Genomic DNA, 25454 nt, shown 5'->3' on the forward strand with positions numbered 1-25454 from the left:
AGGTCACATGGTCATGTCCTCACAGTCATGTACATGACTATATCATCTCTACATCACTCTTAAGGCCATCTGCACAAATACTAGGGGTTAAGTGAAGCTTAGCAAGTTAAGCACAGACTTACACAAGCAAAATAAAGCATAAAGATAACTATTAGAAGGTGAAACCTTTATGAGTATACAAGGCCAAAAGATAAAATAACAAAGATAGAAATAAAAAAAACAAGAAAATAAAATGAAGTCTCATGAGTAGGATGCCTCAAGCATCCCTCAGGTGGTAGGGATGTGGCTGGTGCAGTCGTGGCCTCCTTGGGCTCATCACTATCCTCCCAGAACTAATCTGAAGATGTCTTCACTAGTGCATAGCCACTTGAGCTAGTCTTCCTCACAATGCCAATCAATCAAAGAGCAATCAATTCCAAAGGTGTAGGGACAATGATCTTCTCCTCCCCCCAGATAGCCTTAAAAAAAACCATCCCACGGATGAGTCGCGTGACATATGGTCCGGCGAAGAGTGCGTCCACCCGTAAGTACTGGCTCTGGTGGTGAAGATAATCAACTAGAACATGCCTAAGATGGAGGGGCTCTCTCTAAATCATATAGTGGAGGTAAAGAAGATCCAACCAGCTGAGTATGCTAGTACTATCACACATCATGTCACTGACCTACTGAGAATAGCATGTACATACCTGCAGGACAGATGGGAGAGTAAGGAAGGCCAACAAATAAGCAATCAGATTAGTCTTTCGAGCACAATGTTACTGAACATGCCAAGTAAATTAAAAATCCACTTGAAAAGAAAATTAAAACAGAGATGTTGTTAGAAAGTTTTACGAACAGTTATTTTTAATGAATATCAATTATCTGGAGGCCAAGGTATTGTAACAACAAAATATCCATTCTCTAACTCCTAAGAATATGGCTTCAATTAATAATGCTTCTAGCAAAGAGAAATTGAACAAACAGGCTCATATGGATTACACACAATTTTAGTGAAGACATTTACTTCCATAATCCAGTCTTGGAGCACCAAACTATCAAAGGAATTCAGATTCAAAAAAGAAACCAACCTGGCAACCTGTTGGCCCCAATGTGTTGGATTGACTAAGCTAGGAGCAATAGTTAACACAAGTTCATTTTTTTCTGGGTTCTGAGTGCTACCCTGAAAGAATCACTCAAATGACTGAATAATCTATAAAGTATTCAGAATAGCAGTTCATTTACACTAGCAATATACCCGAAAAATGAACATCAAACAACCCAGCAAATCCAGAGAGTCTCGTCCTGTTTAGGTTGATTCTTAATGAAAAATTTACATGATACTCACGAATTTCATCTAAAGTGGCTATCAAACAAACAATCAATCTCCTTGATAACAGCAGAAGTCCCAATGACTTGGCTGGGAACAATGTTGCTCAATAATGATGTCTGGACAAGGAATATAAAGGCTTTCTATCAGTATGTGAATAAGCAAAATAAGAAACAGCTTTGACATAGAATATATATATATATATATATATGTATGTATATATATGCTAATACATCAAGGATATATACTTATACATTGTAACACATCAAGTAAAATAAGACCTGGACTAAAACAAGATTACAACAAAGGAAAATTTAAGATAATGACTGATTGCATCCGATTAAATGGTTCCAATAAAAGATGGCCCAAATCATGGTTTTGAAGAAAATCAGAAAGCACCTTTAGATAGTATTTATCACTTTCTTCCAGGTAAGGCTTTGTTAGAGCATTCATATTAACACCATACTGGTTTTCCATATTATTGGCAAAGCAATCTCAGTCACTCATTGCATTTTCAAACTCATTCCATTTTTGTTCAGATAAACCTGATCTTATAGGCCCAATCCACATGCGAGCATGACTAGGATACCTGCAATAAACAAAATTTAATACACAGTTCACTTAACATGAAATTCACAAATTGAAATTCTTGATCACATACATTTTCAGAATGACCACCTGCCAACAAAAATAGGAATTTACTTTTATATCATTAGTGACATGATCTTAATTTAAATCTAAAAGTAAAAAAATTTCACACATGAATGGGTATAAAACCATCATATTGCAATAAATAAAATAGAATCACTCTCAAGGGAAAAAAATTAAATAAAACAATCTTATTTTTGGAAATAATTTACCTTGACATCACAATATGGATGACCACTGTCACATTTTTTTTACCAAACTTTACCTTTCTTCAAAGGTAACCACAAAAGTAACTGGATTAAGATAATAGTGAAGAAGTGATACCAATGATATCTTCAATAAGGTTAAGTTAGAATTAATTTAATTACAAAAAGCATAAGGCAGCATCTAACTTAGTTTAACAACCTGATGAATTATTTGCTCATCTTAATACATCTCCACTAAAACTTTACGCAATAGTAATGGGAAAATAAAAAAAAAAAGAAACATACATTCAAGAGAACCAAGAATATCCAAAATGAATTCATCGCCAAAAATTCTATAAAAAATCTGTGGGTTGTTGAGAAGAACTGCAAGTGAGAAAAAGAAATGTCAAAGAACATTGACAATTAGAGCAAAATATAACCAAAAGCCAATAATGTTGCTGAAAAACATAAGATAAACTCTCATAGGTTATGCTGACTTATAAAAACTATCAGTTGTCCCATTCAAGAATCAATTCAGAATTAGAACATAAAAGTTAATAATGTTGAACCTTTAAAGAACCGAAAATCTTTATCAATCAGAAGCATTAACAATCAATAACATCATGAAAGCCACTAGACCAAGCAGGGATTTACCTTTAAATCACATTGGAGAAAAATGAAACTCATTGTGTATACACCAAATCCCGAAGAACAATGTATTAATTAATTAGCTCATAGATGACAACTTAAAGTTTGACCCACTTTCATGTTTATCAAATGCCTTTTAATTTGAGAAGAAAACTTAACCAATAGCACTAATTAAAATCTAGGCAAGGATAAGTGCCATGAGTTTTCAAGTGTCTTCTTTTTATCCTATCATCTTAGTATTTAACTGAGATGATAAATAACTCAATCTAAATTGCAAACTAACCATTGAAAAGAAGCTTTTGGCGGATATTACTGGTGGATAATCTGAAATTAACTTAAGTTTAAATCTAACAATAGCTGCATCAACCTGCACAGGAAAATTAAGATGCAAGTTAAGACTAGTTGAAAATTACTAACAGGCCTATGTACATTAGAAGATATTAAGAAATTCTTGATCAGTATGTTCTGTGCTCCATGCACATTTAAGGGAAACAAATTTTAAGTCGTTGTTCAATAGGAGAATAATAAAATACCACCACAGAAATGGGTAAAAGTATAACTGGCACAAGCTAGTCAAGACTATATATGTCCAAAGGAATTGATACAAATATGATTCGAAGAGAACACAAAGAAGATGCACACTCAACAGCATTGCCACCCATATATCATCTCACCTTTGCACCCTAGAACTCATGTCCTGTGGAATTTTTGCTCTCTATAAAGGAACTCAGTTATGAATGGATGTGACACTTAATAAAGTCTTCCTGCAAAACCTGCAGACATAGATTGCATTTTTAGAGAAGGCTTTATTTTACAATCTATGAAAAGCAAAAGTTTATTCCAAGGATGTAATCTTTTCTGCTTTGATGAACCAACATTATTATGAATGTTCCTTCACCGGGTTTCATCTCAATCCTGCAAATTGTGCAAATGAACTGATTAAACATATACTGCATTGGACAGTTTGCTGTAGATAATCTGCAATTCAAACATAAAGCATCACTGAACTATATTCATATGAAATCGAATATTCCCAAGTTTCATATGTACCTTTGAGCAAGAACTGCAGAGCCATCTACAAAATTACCCAGGCCACCTGCCATCTAACCTAGATTCAACACAAAACTTCCATGTTGAGACCAACCAATAAAAAGCTTAACTATTATCTTTATCAATTAAAACTATTAACTCGAGAATATTGAAAGAAAATTGATGAGGCAGTCCCATCTCAATTATTTCTCAACAAGAACAGTTTCTACTTTCTAGCATTCTTTTTCATAATAAATACAAGAGGGACAGGCTCTGATGTTCATTAAGAGCAACTACCTTCAAAATAATCTTGCCATCTGATCTGTACAAAGAAGAAAACTAGCCAACTAGGACATTTGCATTCCCCCATGTCCATTTCTATCGGAAACTTCTACTTGTGTTGTCCCATAATCCTTCAATACTACTTCTCAAGGCACACGAACACATCACTCTTATTCGAGCCGCACATTAAATATTAAGCGGTTATGGTAGCATGCTTCTCATTTGTGAAAGATTAAACAAATTTTGTTTCGAGAAATATGAAATGATTTAAGTCCCAAAACACACAAGTTCCTTTCTTTAAGATTAATGCAATTACCTCATGAAGAGTACCATCACCACCAACAGCTTTAACAACATCAACACCATTACTTATTTCCTGTATTACCAAAAACAAAACAAGGGTTTGACTGGAAAATTGGCCATTTATCACACTTTCAAATAGAATTTATACCTCCCGTGCAATTCAAAAAGTTAAGCCACATAGAGTAATACACCATATGCTTGAAATTATATCCTATCCTGATACTTTAAATCAAGATTTGAAAAGATGCTAGCTATTAAAGAGTAAGAAGAAAACTAAACTATGAAAAAAATAGTCTCTTTGCATTTGTTACAAAATAAAGCATCACCGACAAATCCAGCCTTCAATATCATAATAACAAGCCAGCCAGGTCAACAATCACAAGAATGTAGGATCACTATCATCACAAGTAGATAACTTTCCTAAACATATAGAAACATGATGAAACTAATACCAAAGTTATTACACAAAGCTTTTTCAGGTTATCAGCTCCACAAAACCTGCAAACAATATCATCAACACTTTTAACCATCTTCAGACAAATCACTAACAACGCAACACTAAACAATTTGAAATAACCTTTATCAAATAATTTTTTAGATGGTACTTTTCTCAAGCATATAACTTCACAATCATGTCATTTCTATTAGTTCACTCTCTTTAGATCTAATTCAAACATATGAAAGAAAAACAATCAAAAGTTTCAAAGAATTATACAAGCACAATAAATTAGTTTTATATAACTATATAAAAAGATGTCTGAATATTTCTTACGCATCTACTAATCCAGTCATAACAACAACATCTCCATAGTCTAGAAAATGACCACCAATAACAGAACCTTGCAAATAATCTACCTTAATTACTGAAGAATTGTTTCCTCCTCTCACCTCAACTGTCCAATCCCATAAATTAAAAAAAAAATAGCAAGATATAATCTGCATTACCTTCAGAAACACTTACAGGCTCTTATCATACATATTCAAGCTTCAATAACCAAATCAAAATCAAAATCAAAATAAAAAAAGCAATCGGAAAAATCATAAAAACCTAAGAACAAGAAGATTAACATCAAAAACCACATTCAACAACAAAAATCCAAACCATACTAAAATTAGGGACAAAATCAAAGAAACAGAGAAAGAGATGAACCTAGATAGTCTTTCTAGGGTGAACCAGCCTGGCTTTAGCTGGATTTCGGCTATCGTCACTATTATGTCAAAACCCCGAACAAATTTGTTCCCTGATGTCGCTAGAGCCTTTGAGAACAACACTGACACATTGTAGTGTGAGACCTTCAATTGCTATAACCCAAAGAAGAAAATCATCACAAATTGATTGAAATTAGAACCCTAAATCAGAACCATTGACGTGTGTTAGGAATGCTACAAGTGCGATTGCGGAAGCATTTATCTTAGAATCACACAAAAGAGAAATCAAATGCAAGAAAAGAACAGATAGATATAATGTAGGAAACCCGAGTACCGGGAGAAAAACCCACAACGGCAAAGGCCAAGAAAATCCACTAAGAAAATAAGAAAGAGTACAAGAAGCCCTCTCAAAGAGGTATGAAAGAAGAACACTTTCTCTACAAGAATTGTGGAAATAGAATGGATGGATTCTCATTACAAATACAATGAAAGAGGCTTATTTATAGGAAGAGCCATGGAGGATTCTTAATCATGAAGATTGCTTAACAATGAAGAAATCTTCTTAATAATGAAGTTTACTTAATAATGAAGAAATCTTATTAACCATGAAGTTTACTTCAAAATGAAGAAATCTTCTAGATAGCATTTGGCACGCCAATCGAGACATACCTTATTGATGAGGAATTCCAACCAGATGAGGATATGAGGCAACTTCAACAAACTCCGCTTTGCATCAATATCTGAATAAAGAGCCTTTGCCACATATAAGCCCTAAAGGGTAATCAGTGTTGAAGAACACCAACCAAGTCCAAACAATCATTGAACTTGGGAATAGAAAGTGGTTTTGTCAACATATCTGCAGGATTATCATCTGTATGAATCTTCTTCACATCAATATTCCCAACAGGTACAATATCCCGAACAAAATGGTGCTTAATATCAATGTGCTTGGTCTTACTGTGGTAACCACTGTTCTTAGTCAGATGAATTACACTATGATTATCACATAATACAGCAAGAATATTTTGAGATAAACCTAGCTCATTGAATAACCCATGAAGCCATATTGCTTCTTTAACTCCTTCTGTGGCTGCAATGTACTCGGCTTCAGTGCTTGATAAGGATGTAACTGACTGAAGAGAAGCACACCAACTAATAGAAGACCCGCAGAAAGAGAAAATATAACCAGAGATAGATTTTCTCCGTTCTAGATCACCACCATAATCGGCATCAACATAACCAGTAATACAGGCTGCATTAGACCTCTTTATATCAAAGATCAAACCAATATCAGTAGTACCTTTCAAATGAGGAAGTATCCATTTCACTGCATTCTAGTTCTCTTTACTAGGATTGTGCATGTATCTACTGACTAAGCTCACATCATATGCCAAATCAGGTCTGTTGCAAACCATGGCATACATAAGACTTCCAACTGCACATGCATAAGGAACACTTGCCATGCGTTCTTTGTCCTCCTCGGATTTTGGGCACTGATCAGATGATAACTTAAAATGCATAGCAATAGGAGTACTTACAGGCTTAGCATTTTTCAAATTGAATTTGTCAAGCACCTTCTGAATATAATTCTTCTGTTTCAACATCAACTTTCCGGCTTGATGACCTCTACAAATCTCCATTCCGAGAATTTTCTTGGCAAGATCCAAGTTTTTCATCTCGAACTTATTGCTTAACTGGGCCTTTAACTCCTTGATTAAAGTAATATCACGAGCTGCAATCAGCATATCATCAACATAAAGCAATAGATATATAAAAGACCCATTAGAAACCTTTCTAAGGTAGACACAGTTGTCATATTGTCTCCTAGAATAGCCTTGACTCAACATGAACGAGTCAAATTTCTTATAGCACTGTCTGGGAACTTGTTTGAGGCCATAAAGAAATTTCTTGAGACGATAAACGTGGTTTTCCTTTCCAGGAACCATGAACCTTTAGATTGTTGAATATAAATTTCTTCTTCCAAATCACCATGAAGAAAAGCAGTCTTTACATCAAGCTACTCAAGCTCTAAATCATAGAGAGCAACCAAGACAAGTAACATACGAATAAAGGTATGACAAACAACAGGAGAGAAGATTTCATTAAAGTCAATACCTTCTCATTGATCAAAACCTCTAACAATATACCGTGCCTTGTATCTACATGCTTCGACACCTAAAATGCCATTATTCCTTTTGTAAATCCACTTACAGGTAATAACTCGCTTACCAGTTGTAGTTTCACCAACTCCCAAGTATCATTCTTGTGGAGACTTTCAACCTTTTCCTGTATCGCAGCTAGCCACTTGGAGGAATCAGAACAAGTAATAGCTTATGTATAACTCCTAGGTTCAGTGACTTCTTCAATCTCTTGAGCAACAACAAAAGCATAGCCAATAAAATGGCTTTCATCATGATAGCGAGCAGGCTTTCGAACATTCTCTTGCCTGGGACGATCGCGAGTAATACAATAATCTTGGAGATGTGGACTAGTAACCTCAGCAGTGGTAATGGGAACATCACCAGATTATGTGCTACAGGAGGGAGTATCATCTGACTTGAGAGTGGAAGTCACAATTTCAACTTTTTCACTACCTGCATCAGGAGAAGCACCAACAGACTCCTTTCCAGAAGATAATAATGCATTTTCATTAAAGTGACATCTCGACTATTGATAATCTTCCTAGTCTCTAGACAAAATAGTCGATATCCTTTAACTCCATCAGGATAGCCAACAAAAATGCATTTCATAGCTCTAGCCTTTAACTTCTCATCATTTACATGAGCATAAGTAGGATAACCAAACACTTTTAAATTAGAATAGTCAAGTTGTTTACCTGTCCAAATTTCTTCTAGAACCTTGCTTTCAAGAGAAGCATTTGGAGAGTGGTTGATAAGATAGCAAGCTGTGTGGGCTACTTCTGTCCACAAATTTCTACTCAAGCCAGCATTAGAAAACATGCATTGTACTTTCTCTAAAATAGTTCTATTCATCCATTCAGTAACTCCATTTTGTTGAGAAGTTCTAACAATAGTGTGATGCCTGGCGATGCCTTCTTGTGCACAGAACTGATTAAATTCATCACTACAGAACTCAAGACCATTATCAGTACAAAGCTTCTTGACCTTCTTACCGGTCTGATTTTCAACAAGAATTTTCCATAGCTTGAATTTGATAAAAGCTTCATTCTTATGGCGTAAGAAAAATGCCCAAACTTTTCTTGAAAAATTATCAATAATGGTCAACATATAAGAACTTCCCCCAAGAGAGGGAATAGGAGAAGGACCCCATAAATCAGAATGAATATACTCCAAAATACCTTTGGATGTATGAGAACCTCTGGCAAAGCTGACCCTCTTCTGCTTTCCAAAGACATAATGCTCACAAAAATCAATATTGCAGTTGGTATGACTTCCCAATAATCCTTTTTTTGACAACAAATTTATGCCCTTTTCACTCATGTGGCCAAGACGCATATGCCACAACTGAGTATCATCATGAGGAGAAGAGAAAGATGAGGCAACAAAAGCTGAACCTACAACAGTAGTTCCTTGCAACACATATAAGCAACCAACACTGTTAGCTTTAAATAAAATCAGAAAGCCACGGGAAACCTTCAGTACTCTGCCTTCATCTAAATACTTGCACCCGAGAGATTCAAGGGTGCCTAACGAAATCAAGTTTCATCTCATCTCTGGGATGTGTCTGACACCAGTCAGCCATCTGATAACACCATCATGAGTTCTAATCTGGACAGTATATTTCCCAACAATTTTGCAAGGAGTGTAATTCCCAAGCAAAATAGATCCACCATCAAGAGGCTCATAAGAAGAGAACAAATCTTTATGTGGACAAATATGATAGGTACAACCAGAATCAAGAAGTCACTCATATTTAATATCATTAGTGTTAGAAGCCAAGAAAACATCACCATCAGAACAAACATCAACAACACTAGCTTCTGTAGATTTATTAGAATCAATAGTTTGTTTCCCTTTAGCCTTATCATTTTTATTCTTCAGCTTATAGCATTTAGAAATAACATGACCTGGTTTCTTACAGTAATTGTAGATTTTTTTGTTTCTAGACTTAGATCTTGTCTTAGAAAAATTTTGCTACTGCCTTTTTCAATACTGTGACCCCTAGCAAATAAACTTCACTATTTTTCTCAATATGATTATCAACATCATACTTTTCTTTAGCAAGAAGGTTTGCCTTAACATCTTCCAAGCTCAAAGTATCGGCATTATTACCATATAACATGATTTCTTTAAAATGCATGAATGAAGGAGGCAGTGAAACAATCAACAAAATAGCTTTATCTTCCTCATCAATATTAACATCCAAATTTTCAAGATCAACGATAATAGAAGAGAATTCACTGAGATGAGTTTGAATAGGGGTACCTTCAGCCATACGAAAAGTATAAAGTCACTCCTTCAGACGCAACTTGTTGGCAAGACTCTTCGTCATATAAAGTGATTCAAGCTTCATCCATAATTCGGCCGCTGTGGTTTCATGAATCACCTCACGTAAAACTTCACGAGATAAGCATGATTGGATGGCTGACAATGCTTTCTCGTCTAACTCACCCACTGATCATTCGTCATGCTAGACGGTTTACCGAATTTTCCATCTAAAGCTTTCTTCAAACCATTTTGGGTCAAAATGGCTCGCATCTGGATTCACCAAATAGAGAAACTGATCTTGCCATCAAACTTCTCAATGTCAAACTTGGTGATAGTGGACATGATGATGTGATTCTAAGTATAAACCTGAACACTCTGATGCCACTTGTTAGGAATGATACGAGTGCGATTGCGGAAGCGTTTATCTTTGAATCACACAAAAGACAAGTCAAATACAAGAAAAAAAAATAGATAGATCTAACGTGGGAAACCCGAGTACTAGGAGAAAAACCCACAATGGCAAAGGCCAAGAAAATCCACTAAGAAAATAAGAAAAAGTACAACAAATCCTCTCAAAGAGGTATGAAAGAAGAATGCTCTCTACAAGAATTGTGGAAATATAATGGATGGATTCTCATTACAAATACAATGAAAGAGGCTTATTTATAGGAAGTGCCTTGGAGGATTCTTAATCATGAAGATTGCTTAATAATGAAGAAATCTTCTTAATCATGAAGTTTACTTAATAATGAAGAAATCTTCTTAACTGAGAATGTTAAACCACCACACATGAAAGGGTGGTGAGAGTGTTCTATTTATAATCATTTACATAGCTATTACAAATCAAATCATATCACACGAGAAAGGAAGGATTATTACAAATCAAATCATATCAAACAAGAAAGGAAAGAATGAACACAAAGGATTAGCATATAATCAAGAGTCATATATGAAAAACCTTAATTAAGGCTACATATCCTCAACACCCCCAGGGGAAGCTAAGCATCAGATTAGAACGAACGTGAAGCTTGGATCGGAAAAATTCAAAAAGAGGTCGAGAAACACTTTTGGTGAAGATATCAGCAACCTGGAGATAGGATGGCACATGCTGGGTGCGAAGTTTGCCGGCAACAACGAGTTCCGGAAGGAAATGGTAATCTAATTCAACATGCTTGGTCCGCTTGTGTGAAACGGGATTGGAGCTTAAAAAGATAGCACTTTTGTTGTCACATAAGACTATAGGCTGTTGTGGAATAGGGAACTTGAGGGCATGTAGAAGATGTATAATCCAAATAAGTTCAGCAGCATTTACGGCAAGAGCCCGATACTCAGATTCACAGCTAGAGCATGAGACAGTAGGTTGCTTCTTTGCACTCCAAGAAACTAAATTACTACCAAGATAAATACAGTAGCCAGATGTGGACCGACGAGTATCGGGACATCCAGCCCAGTCAGCATCTGAGTAAGCTACTAGTGCACCCGGAATAGTGGATGGACGAAAGGTAAGGCCAAAGTGGAGTGTCCCCTTAACATAGTGAAGAATATGTTTGACAACAAGAAAATGATCTATAGAAGGGCGTGCAAAAATTGGCTGACGGAATTTACAGCATCAAGAGATCGATAGAGAGTAGGATCATAGAATGGAGAACCATCAGCAGTTAGGTGTTGGGATATAACCATCGGGGTGTGAATAGGTTTGCTATCAAGCAATTGAGCACGAGTAAGAATATCTCGAGCATATTTTAACTAACTAATAAATAGACCATCAGCAGTGGGCATAGCTTCAAGGCCAAGAAAGTAACTGAGATAACCCAAATCCTTGGTAACAATGATGTCATCAACATAAAGAAGCAAATAAATAAGACTAGACTCCTGATGAAAAACAAAAAGAGAGGTGTCAGCGCCACTGCAAGAAAAATCAAGTTTGAGAAGAAAGGAGCTGAAACATTGAAACCAGGCACAAGGAGCTTGCTTTAAACCATAAAGGGCTTTCTTCAATAGACAAACATGAGTTGGGAAGCGAGGATCAATATGCCCAGGAGGTTGTTCCATATAAACATGCTTAGTAAGGGTGCCATTGAGGAAAGCATTCTTGACATCAAGTTGACAAAGAGGCCATTTATTTGTGACAACAAGAGAAAGTACAACACAAACAATAGTTGCTTTGACAACCGGACTGAAGGTGTCAGTGTAGTCAAGACCGGGTATCTGGGTATAACCTTTAACAACAATGTGAGCCTTGAGACGCTCAACGAATCCATCTGGCAAATATTTAGTACGAAACACCCATTTAGAGCCCACAATGTTGGTATTGGCAGGGTAAGGAACCAAAATCCAAGTACCATTTTGTTGTAAAGCTTGAACTTCTTCATCTATGGCAGCAAGCCAAGCAGGATTCTTAGCAGTAGATTTGAATCCTTTTGGCTCAATGGATGCAAGAAGAGCATAAAGAAATCCAGAAGAGCCCAAGACGCCAAGATTTACTGGATGACGAGTCTTGAAAATACCAGCTTTTTCTCGGGTGATCATAGGATGAGAGCCCAAGGAAAAAGAGGAATTGGCAGTAGGCTCAATAGAAGGCGAACAGGAAATTGAGGATGGCAAAGAGGATCCTGAAAGAGAATTATCAACCTGCACAGACTCATCCACAAGGTCAGAACAAATATTACACGGAGAGGAGCTGGATCGAGGAATATGCAGGGATGGAGAGCCAGGGGAAAGGGGGGATGGATCTATATGGTGAAGACATGGTTCCAAAAAATTTGAAATATGGAGAGAGGAAAGAGGTTGGGCTTAGGAGTTAGGGATAGTAGGAAGGTGAGTTTCATCAAATTGAGCATGGCGGGTGATGTATAGTCTAGTGGTGGTGGGATCAAGACAGTGAAACCCTTTATGAGAGGGACTATAACCCAAGAAAATACAAGGAATGCTACGAGGAGAAAGCTTGTTAGGCATATAATCACGCAAGCAAGGATAAACATGACAACCAAAAGGATGAAAATTTGCATAATGTGGAGAGTAGCCATATAGGATTTCAAATGGTGACTTACCTCCAAGAAGTGGAGTGGGCAACCGGTTGATAATATAGGCTGCAGTGCTGAAAGCGTCAACCCAGAAACGAGGAGAAAGATGTGAGTGGGAAAGAAGAGCCAAACCAGTCTCAGTCACATGATGATTTTTTCTCTCTGCACGACCATTCTGAGCTGGTATATATGGACAAGAGATTTGATGATGGATGCCAAAAGTACGTAGGTATGTTTGAAAGCAAGAACTAGTAAATTCAGCACCTCCATCACTTTGAAAAACCTTGATACTAGTAGAATGTTGATTTTCCACAAATTTTTGAAATTGAAGAAAAATGTCAAAGAAATTAGATTTAAATTTTCAAAGGATAAAACCAAGTGAATAAAGAATAATCGTCAATAAAAATGACATAATAAATAAAACCCGAATTGGATTTGACGGGAGTAGGACCCCAAAGATCACAATGAATAAGATCTAACACATGCGATGACCTGCGTTCATTTTGGGAATAAGGTAATCAATGACTTTTCGCAAGTTGACATATAATACATAGTGAGGGAGAAGGTAATAAAGACGTAAGAGAAAGATGTCCTTTTTTATTTAAAAAAGAAATAACAGAATGATTCACATGGCCTAGACGAGCATGCCATAAATCATATGAAGCACGAAGAGAATTATTTTAAAGACAGAAAAGAAAAGCAGAGTTGCCACGCTCCAACACATATAGCCCTCCATTATTTTAAAGGACAGAAAGAAAAGCAGAATTATTAGTAAAAGTAACAGAGAGAGGAAAATCAGACGTTAATTTACAAATTGAAAGAAGATTTTTAGTGAGAGAAGGGACAACCAATACATCTAATAAGTGAATATTTGGAACAGGAGAAAGAATACCAGTGTGGGTAATGTGTAGAGAGGCACCGTTTCCTACGATCACAGAGTCCTTACCCGTGTAATTTTTTGGACTGATCAAAAATAGATAGATCGAATATCGTATGGACTGAAGCCCCAGTGTCCAAAAACTAATTAGCAGCCTCGGATCCAGAGAGGGAACAAGATGTGTTGAAGGCTTCAGCAAGATGAGCAGAGGAATCAGTCCGAGCATACCGTTGGTTACAACGATTGGCATAATGGCCCTTCATGCAATAAATTTGATAGTGAGGTGGTCGACGACCCTGACTAGAATGGGTTCATCCTCGGTTGGAAGGATTATTGCCATGATGATGAGAATGACCTCGCTGGTTGCTATGAGAGGTAGGAAAGTACCATGGAAATTGCTACGGCCACGATTAGTGGCTGTGAATGTTGCAGTAGTGGAGGCAGAAGATTCAAGGGATCGTTGGAACAACTCAAAACTTTCCGCTTTAGAAACCAAGTCTGCAAAACAGGGGAGCGGGGTGAGAGTCATCTAAGCAGTAGAGAAACTGGAAAAATCGGTGCCAAGACCACGAAGGAACCCGTGCACTTTGTCAGTGTCCTCGACGGGTCTTCCAATGGCATGAAGCTGGTCACAAAGTGTTTTGAAGGTACGGGCATATTCAGCAATGGGTTTGTGGCCCCGTTTCATCATCTGTAAGTCATCCTTGAGTCGCAGTTCACGAGCTTTCGAATGATGGCTAAATGTATTCTCCAATGCAAGCCAAACATCACGGGTAGTAGAGAGACCAACAACGGCAGTGATGGCTTCCTCGGTGAGAGAGGAAAGCAAGAGGCAGAGAAGACGTTCATCAGTTGCTTTCCATGCCTGATATTTGGTGCTGAGTGTGGTAGAAGTTGTTGGTTCAAAACAGGGGAGGTGGAACAATAGTTCTATCAACATAGCCCAGCAAGTCTTGACTCTCAAGAAGAGAAAGAAGTTGGCTTTTCCAGAGAAGATAATTAGACAAAGAAAACTTGATGGTGATCATATGGATTAGGGTGTTGAAAGGAAGAAGATGAGAAGAAGAAGCTTCGAAAGCCATTGGAAAGAAAGGATCAGGTTTGCTAAACCAGACAAGCTCTTGATACCATGAGAATGTTAAACCACCACACTTGAAAGGGTGGTGAGAGTGTTCTATTTATAATCATTTACATAACTATTACAAATCAAATCATATCACACGAGAAAGGAAGGACTATTACAAATCAAATCATATTAAATAAGAAAGGAAAGAATGAACACAAAGGATTAGCATATAATAAAGGGTCATATATGAAAAACCTTAATTAAAGGCTACGTATCCTCAACATTAACCATGAAGTTTACTTCACAATGAAGAAATCTTCTAGATAGCATTTGGCACGCCAATCGAGACATGCCTTAGTGATGAAGAATTCCAACCAGATGAGGATATGAGGCAACTTCAACAACGTGCTTGGCAGAGACCTTAATGATCTCGAAGCAGAGATGGAGATGAAGGTGGCATCGCTGGTGAAGCGCTTGGAAGAGATGAAGGTGGCGTCGGTGCTGAAGCAGAGACCTCAATGTTCTCATTTTTGTGAGGGAGAACCATTAATTGAATTTTTTTTTCTTTTTTAAGTTAGTGTGAGTGAGTGGAGATGATCCGATGGATATTAATTAGTGACTATTCAATTTGTGTGAGTGAGTGCCTTTTTTATGAATTGAAAATTAGAGGGGGCTTTTTAAACCCCCTATACCCCTCTATAGATTTATAAAAAAAATTAAATATACAGGCTATTTTTTAAAAAACCCCCTCTATAAATGTGTATCTAAAAATAAAAATCAGTGTAGTGATAGCTTACATTACTCCACCTAGCTTAAGCCACTGATCTCTTGCACAAATAACAGAGTCGAACATTGAATATCGAAGAAGTAAGTATCCCATCCATCTTGATATTATAACATCAACTGCAAACCAAAACCAAACAATACTCATTATTTAAGCAAAAATTCAAGAATTCAAGAATTTTGTTAGTCCAACCACACTATTTATTGGCATAATTTAACACCAAGATAAGATGACATGGCAACCATGGTGACAAAGCATAATTGATGACATGGAAATAATGGTGACATGGCAAGGAATCTTGGCTTGCAAGACAAAATATCTCGAAGATCTTGGAAGAACTATTTTTGGCAATGTGCTGCATTTTGAAGACAAGATCATATCAAGACCATATTTAGGCGATTTGATTGAAGACTAAATATGGATGAAGCTTTATTGAAGAAATATCTATCAATGGTATGGATGAAGGCTAATTGAAGGTATGATTTGAAGAATCCTTAATGAGAATGATTGAAGACTATTAAGAGCAAGATTTAAAGACATGCCTATTGTTGGCATGATTAATTGAAGATCTTTATTGGGAAGATTTGAAGACCAAACTTGAGTGAATCGAAGATCAAGTTTGGAGAATCTTTGAAGACCAAACTTGGAAAGTTGAAGACTAAGTTTGCAAAGTCTCATGAAGACGCACGAGGATGTGCGCCCCTTGCGGGGGACTGGGTGATAAGGAATTAAGGAGGTAGGCTAGTTTTCGACAATCAGGATCATAAGATTCAGCTGCACCAACTCAGAATAAGTATGATTGGGAAGTTAATGGGTCTTGAGGTCATCCGCAACTTAACCCGAACTTAGTCAAGTTAGCAGTCAGGGCCATGTTGCAATTTATGTTACAACAGGAGTAGCTACGGAGATTCTAAACGAGGTATGTGCTATATTTGGGATGTTGAGGCGTCTATATAAACTACTTTACTTGAAAATTGTGTGTCACTGGTGAAGGAGAGTGTGTGAGCACTAGACAATATAGAGAGGTAGTGATCTTTATTATTGGGAGAGTGAGTGACAAGTGTTTGTACTCATCTATTTTTACATCTTTTAGTGCATTGTTTATCTCCGGCCTTGGCCCCCAGGACGTAGGCGAGTGGATGCCGAACTGGGTTACCAATCTTGTGTGTCTCCTTCTTATATTTTTTGTGTGAGTTCTTCTTTGAATGTTTTGAGTGTTTCTCCAAATCACAAACCACACCACCAGAACTAACAATTGATATCAGAGCATTGGTCACCATGTTCACTTTGGTTTCAAAGTCGGTGAGGTCCTAACAAGTTCCACTGATAGCCGGAAAAGAAGGAGCTTCCGTCACTCGACCACCATTGCTTAATGGATCCAACTATCCATATTGGAAGGCATGCATGAAGGCTTTTATCAAATCCAATGATAAGAGTGTATGGATTGCTAGAGAAGAATGATGGTCTCCTCCAACTATAGTTGATGAAGAAAAGAATGAAACCATAAATAAGAGAAATAACTGGAGTACCGAAGACATGCGTAGAGCTAATGCTAATGGGAAGGCTCTCAATGCAATTTTTTGGAGGAGTAGATTAGAACCATTTCAAGTATATTGCAACATGCGAGTGCGTCAAGAAAGCTTGGGGGATTCTTCAAACTATTCATGAAGGCACCAACTTGGTAAGAGAAACTAAACTTCAAGTGCTAACAACCATGTTCGAGAATCTCCATATGGGAGAAGATGAGACAATAGTCGTGTTCAATGCAAAGTTGATGGACATAGCAAATCAAGCCTACCATCTTGGCAAGGAGTACTCAGCTAAAAAGCTAGTTCGAAAGACTCTTAGATCGCTTCCAAGAAGATTTGATGCAAAAATCTTTGCAATAGAAGAAGTAAGAGACATTTCAACTATGAGACTGGATGAACTGATGGGGTCCCTGCAAGCATATGAGATGACCTCAATCCTGAAAGAAGAGTAGAAGATATAACCTTAAAGCTTGAAGCAACAAAGCGAAAGGAACCACAACAGGCCATTGAAATATACAATGAAGATGCAGATGACAATGATGTTGTTCTTCTGACAAAAAAGCTACGTGATATGATCAGAAAATACAAGACACAAGGCAAGAAATTTCAACGAAATGATGGTCTGAATAAAGAAAAGGAAGAAGTCAAAGATCATCTCATGAAGATCAAGTTTAGAGAATGTGGTGGCTTTAGGCACTATCAAGCTGATTGTGCTAACACTCTCAGAAAGAAAGGAAAGTCATTGAATGCTAGATGGAGTGATAACTCGGATGGTAGCATGGAGGAAGAAGATGAAGAAAGCCTGAGCAATCATCATACATCTTTTCCTGCTGTGATGAATGGATGGATCTAAGCTTGTTGCAGAATATGTTGTAACATCAGTTACAACATCCACGGAAACTAAAAGTGAATACAATGGGATAACAGAAACTGATCTTCTCACAGGTTATAAAGTTATGATGAACAAATTCAATGAGATGATGTTGCAAAACCAACACTTAGAGGAAGAGTTGAGTGACTGTAAACAAAAGTTGTGACATACTGAGAAGGCCTTGGACTCCATGAACAAGGGTAAAGCCAAGCTTGACAAGATTCTATAAGTTGGAAGAACAAGTAAAGCCCGACATGGTATTGTGTATATTGGGAAAGTTCAAGTATCAAGACAGAAGGTTCAGGAGTTGTGTTTGTTAAGTTAACTGCCCAACAAAACAATAAAGAAAAGCAAGTCAAAGTAAAGGAAGAATCAAGAAGAGAAGTGCCTACATGCTTTCATTGTGGAGAGACTAGCCACATAAGACCCAAGTTCATAAAATTAAAAGAAGATTTGAAAAGTGGAAGAGTAATTGGACATGAGTAAGCAGTCATCAAAAGGAAAGTCAAAGGAAAAACTATTGTAATCAAGAAGTTATGGATCCAAAAGGATAACAAGACAAGATAAGATGCAGAAGTCTCTAGTTCTAATCTAGAGATGGTGATAAAATAGACAAGCACAACATCATGTTACACTAAACAATGTATTGGCCAAGGACCCATGAAGTCAACAAACAAAACACTCCAACGAGTGAAAGTCTCTTGATATCTCTCTTAGTTTAAAAAAAATAAAAAAAATCAAAAACAAAAAAAAGGAAAAATAAAAAAGTGGGGAAAAGTTAAAAAAAAAAAAGAGGGATTATTTTTTTTTTTGAAAAGAGATATTTTTTTGGAAAATAAGAAAGGATTCCTTGGAAGTTATAACTAATTAAATGGGGTATAAAAAACCCTAAAATCCCAATTTTTCCAAATTGTTTTTGAGAAGAAGAAGAAGAAGACGGTGTATGAGAAAAGATGAGGATGAAGAGGATGGCTCACCGTGCTCTTGTGACCCCACAAGAAATTGCAACTCAAATTGAAGAAGTAAGGTTGAGAGGAACAAACTGGTGTAGAAGATGCTGCAGAATAAGAATCAACCCTACCACAAACTGAAGGGGATATCGGAGAAAGAAGAACAGATGCTCCCACTGGTGCTGAAGAAGAGGCTGCTGCTATTCTAAGTGAAGTCCTGAGCAACATTCACCAGCATACTAATGTACCTACAGATACTGAACATGCCACAGCACAGGTTACAACATCAACTGGAACATCAGACAGTTCACAGAGCTCTGAAGATATTCCTTTCAAAGAATGTGTTTCTAAGATGGCAAGAGAAAAGAAGATAGCGTCAGCAAAGAAGGAAGTATCTATGAAAAAGAAGAAGGAAAAGTCCAAAAGAAAGTCCTTCTCAGATCTAGAGGTTAATGTCTCCCCAAGGCCCAAGAGAAAGTGTGCTAAAGTTGCGAAAATAAGGGGAAAAATCGTCAGCAAGTTCTAAGAAGGAAAAGAAGAAAAAGATAACTCACCATCCTGAAGACAGTGATGAAGACAAGTTTATGGATAAATCTTCGAAGAAGAAATTCAAAACTGTTACTGACAGAAGACTTGTGGTTGAAAGAATGATAGATAAAGTGGCTTTTGAGAAGTAAGGATTGGCCGAACTACTCAAAGAAAGGTGTCTTTATAAGTCTACAACATTTACTGAAAGCTACAGTTTATCACTAGTGCAAGAATTTTACAGTAATCTGCTGTCATCTGTCAAAGGAATCACTAGAGTTTATGTTCGAGGTAAGTGGATTCCTTTTACTCCAACTTGCTTGAACAGATTCCTAGAGTTTAAATTGGAGGTGAAAAACAACTATGAAGAAGGGCTTGAGTTAAATGAGGAGGTTTTGAAAGAGGTTACTGGAGGAATGACAAAGTCATAGGGAGAAGAAACAAGACTTCCAGCCTCCACCCTCATAGCTAAGTACAACGTTCTATTTAGACTGGGCATTCAGAATTGGTTACTAGCTCCACACAATTCCAACATAGTGAAGAAGCTTGCGCTTTTATTATTTGCTATTAGCACCGGCAAGAAGTTCAATCTGGGAAAGCTGATCTTCTAGAACATTGTGAATGAAACTGATTATACAAGCTCCTCAAAATCACTTGGGTATCATGCACTATTGTCGCATTATTTGTTGCAACATGAAGTACAACTCAGGAAGGAGAAGCAGTCACTTCAGTGAAGAAGCTGAAGATATCTCAGAGGTTGTTTGCCCCAGGTAAGAAAATTGATTTATCTGTAGGAAGGGTGTCTCCACCGGCAATATCTGAAGATGCAGAAAAGGCGAATCCGTTGGTTGAAGAAGAATATGAGAATATGTTAAAAGAGCAACTAGAAGATGTTGATAGGAGGCAATAATCTCTTTTTGCTGAGCTGTTCAACATTGCCAGATAGAAACAGAAAGATCTTATCTCTCCTAGAAATTCTTGAGAAGAAGAAGAAGAGAGAAGCTGATGCCAAAGATGGAGAAATGAGGCTTGCAACAACTCATGAAGACTTCGGCATCCATTGTGTCACAAAGAGGGAGAAGTTTGCTAGCACTAGACTAACTAGTTTTTATCTTTTCTTGGACATTTGGACTTTTGGTCTTATTGTGTTTGAACACTTTTATGTTTGTCAATTCTTTATGTCTAATTATATTTTGTCTCACTAGTTGTAGTTTGAAATATTCTCTTAGTACTTTGTAAGAAACTAGATGATATCTTGTGTCAGTCCTAGTTTTTGTTCTCCAATTGATGTTGTAACTGGAAGTTGTAACAGTGTCAGTGTAGTCTGTGTCCCAGTCAGTGTTGTAATTGAATGTTGTAACAGGAGTCGGTCTGGGTGCAGAAGCCAAGTGGAGTAATGTAAGCTATCACTAATTGATGACATGTAAAGCAAGGTGACATGGCAAGGAATCTTGGCTTGCAAGACAAAATATCTTGAAGATCTTGGAAGAACTATTTTTGGCAATGTGTTGCATCTTGAAGACAAGATCATATCAAGACTATATTTAGGTGATTTCATTGAAGATTAAATATGGATGAAGCTTAATTGAAGAAATATCTATCAATGGTATGAATGAAGGCTAATTGAAGATGAGATTTGAAGAATCCTTAATGAGAATGATTGAACACTATTAAGGGCAAGATTTGAAGACATGCCTATTATTGGCATGATTGATTAAAGATCTTTATTGGGAAGATTTGAAGAATAAACTTGGGTGAATTGAAGATCAAGTTTGGAGAATCTTTGAAGACCAAACTTGGAAAGTTGAAGAATAAGTTTGGAAAGTTTCATGAAGACGCACAATGATGTGCGCCCCATACGGGGACTACGTGATGAGGAACTCAGGAGGTAGGCTAGTTGTCGGTAGTCGGGATCGGGAGATTTAGCTATACCAACTCAGAGTAAGCATGACCGGGAGGTTGGTGGGTCTTGAACTCCTTCTCAACGTAACCAGAACTCAGTCAAGTAAGCAGTAAGGGTCATGTTACAATTATTGTTACAATAGGAGTTACAACAGTTAATTTCGGAAGGTTTTTAAATTAATAGCCACTAAGATTCTAAAAGAGGTATGTGCTATATTTGGGACATTGAGGCGTCTATATAAGCTATCTTAATTGAAGATTGTGTATCACTGGTGAAGGAGAGTGTGTGAGCACTAGACAATCTAGAAAGGTAGTGATCTTTATTTTTGGGAGAGTGAGTGACAAGTGTTTATACTCATCTATTTTCACCTTTTTAGTGGATTGTTTATCTCCGGGCTTGGCCCCTAGACGTAGGCGAGTGGACGCCGAATTGGGTTACCAATCTTGCGTGTCTCCTTCTTACTTGGTTTGTTTGAGTTCTTCTTTAAGTGTTTTGAGTGTTTCTCCAAATCACAAACCCCACCGCATGAGCTATCAAATTGAAGAAACAAAAATGGCATGAAACTATAAGTCCAGACCTTTCTCCGGTAAAAGAACATCCTCCATCGACCGTTTAATCACCTTAACCACATCGTCAACGTTGTTTGCATTAACAAGGACATGAGCATGGTCGGACATCTTTGTAGCTTCGACAAGCACACCATATTGCACGGATTCCAGTCCCAGTACCAACATCCAAAACAACCTTTTCATCCATAACACATGACTAGGTTAATATATTGATCGAAAAAGACAACAAAAATGAAAAAAAGTTTTCCGATTTAGAGAGAACCTTATTGTAGAAGTGATTAGGGTTCTTGAACAGAGCATTGTAGTAGGCCTCCATGCGAACGGGGTCAATGAACATATTCTTCTGCTGATGGAGATACTCGTTGGTTCAGAAGTTAGTTGCGAAGTCGACATCCTTGTTCACCGGAGCCCGCAGCTCAGCCATAAAATGGTCTCTATTTGACATAAATGTTAATTAGAAAAACAAAACAAGAGATGAGAAAACCTGTTAGCTAACAGAGATGAGAAAATACGTTTTTTCTGCATTGCCTTTATATACACAAAAATCTCAAAAGGGAAATGTGATAACAAATGATAACTAACTTAAATATCTAATCCATAAATAACTAATTTAAATATTTAAATCTCTTAACAATAAAAAAAATACCCTAATCAAATTAAAAAATTAATATTATTTTAACTATAAAATGGTCTCCAACCACCATCGGCATGTCGGGCGGCGAGATTTTAAACATCGAGATGGTGGTAATGGCATTATCTCTACATCCGTAAAATGGCGGTGAATATATATAACTAGTCATTCTCATCAGTGCCATTCCTTCACTTTCATCATTACACAATGTGCTACGCTCATGTGTTCTTATCAACCCCGAAAAGTAAATTCTAAGCTAGGTTGGGTAAAATCGCTAGGCATGTACCAACTGGACAATTGGAAGTTGCCATTTGCCAACCCAAAATACCTTTTTGTTTTATAAAAATACTAAAACTAATAAAAAATAAGAACAAATCGAATGTTTTCCTCTCAAAGGGGGAGGAGGAGGGTGGAGTTAGTAGAGATGGCAATCTATACCCTACCCGATGGGTATACCCGTACTCGTACCCTGCCAAAGAGGGTATTACCCTCTTTGACCTAGTATGGGTACTGGTACGGGTATTACCCGTTATTTTTTGAGCGGGTACGGGTTGGGTAAGGGTATGTCTTTACCATACCCGTACCCGTACCCTTACCCGTACCCTACTACCGTCATATATATATATATATATATATATATATTAAGCTAAGCATTTCCTCAACAATTTACCTAACATCTATTTTCATGATAATTAATTTGAAAATAATACATTAAATTTTCTTTTAATATATTATTTTGGATTTTATTTATTTTTTATATTTATATTTAATAGAGCATAATATTATCAAAATTAAATTTTGGATTTATATTAATAATCACAATTAAATAATGTCATGATAATTTACTAGTGTTATGCCCGAGAAAAATAAACTTATGTTAAAAATGATATTCGCACCAGCATAATTGTGATGATTTGGATGATATCTTTGAAATTTGAAACTTAACCAGCATAATCGTTAGGATCATTTTCTCATTTATATTATCAAAACTAAATTTTTTATTTATATTAAGAATCGTAAATAAATTAAAAAATAATTGTTATAAAACAAATATAAAAAATAATGTCATAATAATTTACTAGTGTTATGCCCGAGCTAATCATTTACCCAATAATTTACCTAACATCTATTTTCAATAGTGATTAATTTGAAAATAATGTCTTAAATTTTCTTTTAATATATTGTTTTGATTTTATTTAATTTTTATATTTATATTTAATAGAGCATAATATTATGAAAATTAAAATTTGGATTTATATTAAGAATAACAATTAAATAAAAAAATTAAACATTATAAAACAAATATAAAAAAACAATGTCATAATAATTTACTAGTGTTATGTCAGAGAGGAGATAAACTTATGTTAAAAGTAATGTTCGCACCGGCATAATTGTAATGATTTTAAAAACAACAGTCTATTATAAATTCTCTCATTATTAAGATGATTCTCTCATTATATTTTGTAGTGCATAATATTGTCAAAATTAAATTTTGGATTATATTAAGAATTATAATTAAATTAAAAAATTAAACATTATAAACCAAATATGAAAAACATAATGTCATTATAATTTACTAGAGTTATGCCCGAGCTATACACGGGACAGGAGGGATAAACATATGTTAAAAATAATATTCGCACCAACATTATTGTGATGATTTTGATAATAATGTTTGAAAATTGAAAGTTAAGTTAGTTAACCAAATATATTGCTAACTTATATAAACCAATTTGACCAATTTGTTACATATAATTTTTAAGTGATTATATAATTTAAGTTAAACAATTATGTATTAAAATAATATTTTAAAACATTAGTATTGACTATTAGCATTAAAAAAAATGAATATATGTTTATATTTTTAGCCAATAAATAATTTATTTTAATTATTTTAAAATTGAGATCAGTTAAAAATAAATTAATAAAATTAATGTAAAAATTATTTCTTATTTAAATTTAACAATAAAAATGATTTGATTAAAAAAAATCTTTTGTTTAAAAATTTAACAGTAAAATTATTGAAATTTAACTGAAAAAATTATTTCTTATTTTAATTTAAATTAATTTTTAAATAGAATATTAAATAATTAGTAAAACATATTTGAGTAAAAAAATCTTTTGTTTAGATTTTTTGATAATTTAAAATCTTTTAAAATAAAATTTTTAAATTAGTTAATATTTGAATTAAAAAAAGGAAAAAAAAACTCAATTAAAAAAATAACAAAGATCCCCTACCGTCCGAGCTGACATCAACCCAGAAAATCTAAAATCCCTAACTTCTCGCCCCTCTCAGCCCACACTCCCGTGATTCCCCTTGAGTGACCCTCGCCACCGCGCTCATGCTTGTCGTTGCTGCCCCTCAGTCCCCTCGTGCAGCCCTCTCTTCCCCTTCCAAATCATGTAACTATTTAGCCCTCTTTTTTACTTTATTTCCTTCATAGTGTTGCTACTATTCTTTCAAAAATTTTTGTTTGGAATGCTTTGCTTATATGTGAATTACTACTGGTTGGAAAAGTTTAGATGTTTATGTTTTGGTTTTCGTACCAGTGATTTTCATGTTTTGATGAGATTTAGTAGGAAAGTTTTCATTTGCCTAAATTTTGTAAAGTTTGTCAATATATCAACAAGTGAAGGTATTCCTCTTGCTCCAGTAGAGTTTGAATCACAAGAATCAACTCATACACCATTGGAGGTTGAAAACCCACACAGACACAGTGTAGTTGCCGCGCCTATTGAGGAATCTGACATTCAAACTACCAATGAT

At 36.0% G+C, this 25454-nt stretch overlaps 2 long non-coding RNA genes and 1 pseudogene across 2 annotated transcripts; all 3 read right to left on the reverse strand.

Annotated features, from left to right (window-relative positions):
- Nucleotides 1-649: 649 nt before the first annotated feature.
- Nucleotides 650-22480, reverse strand: LOC120259955 (annotated as a pseudogene).
- Nucleotides 2484-3520, reverse strand: LOC120262233. Its single transcript, XR_005536729.1, has 3 exons — nucleotides 3462-3520; nucleotides 3071-3154; nucleotides 2484-2523 (listed from the first exon to the last, which is right to left on the reverse strand). It is a non-coding gene; the product is annotated as an uncharacterized LOC120262233 (long non-coding RNA).
- Nucleotides 3731-4139, reverse strand: LOC120262232. The gene is made up of 3 exons (XR_005536728.1): nucleotides 4114-4139; nucleotides 3838-3895; nucleotides 3731-3765 (listed from the first exon to the last, which is right to left on the reverse strand). It is a non-coding gene; the product is annotated as an uncharacterized LOC120262232 (long non-coding RNA).
- Nucleotides 22481-25454: the final 2974 nt, after the last annotated feature.

The sequence above is a fragment of the Dioscorea cayenensis genome, chromosome 5 (genome assembly GCF_009730915.1).
Source record: "Dioscorea cayenensis subsp. rotundata cultivar TDr96_F1 chromosome 5, TDr96_F1_v2_PseudoChromosome.rev07_lg8_w22 25.fasta, whole genome shotgun sequence".
Lineage (NCBI taxonomy): Eukaryota > Viridiplantae > Streptophyta > Magnoliopsida > Dioscoreales > Dioscoreaceae > Dioscorea > Dioscorea cayenensis.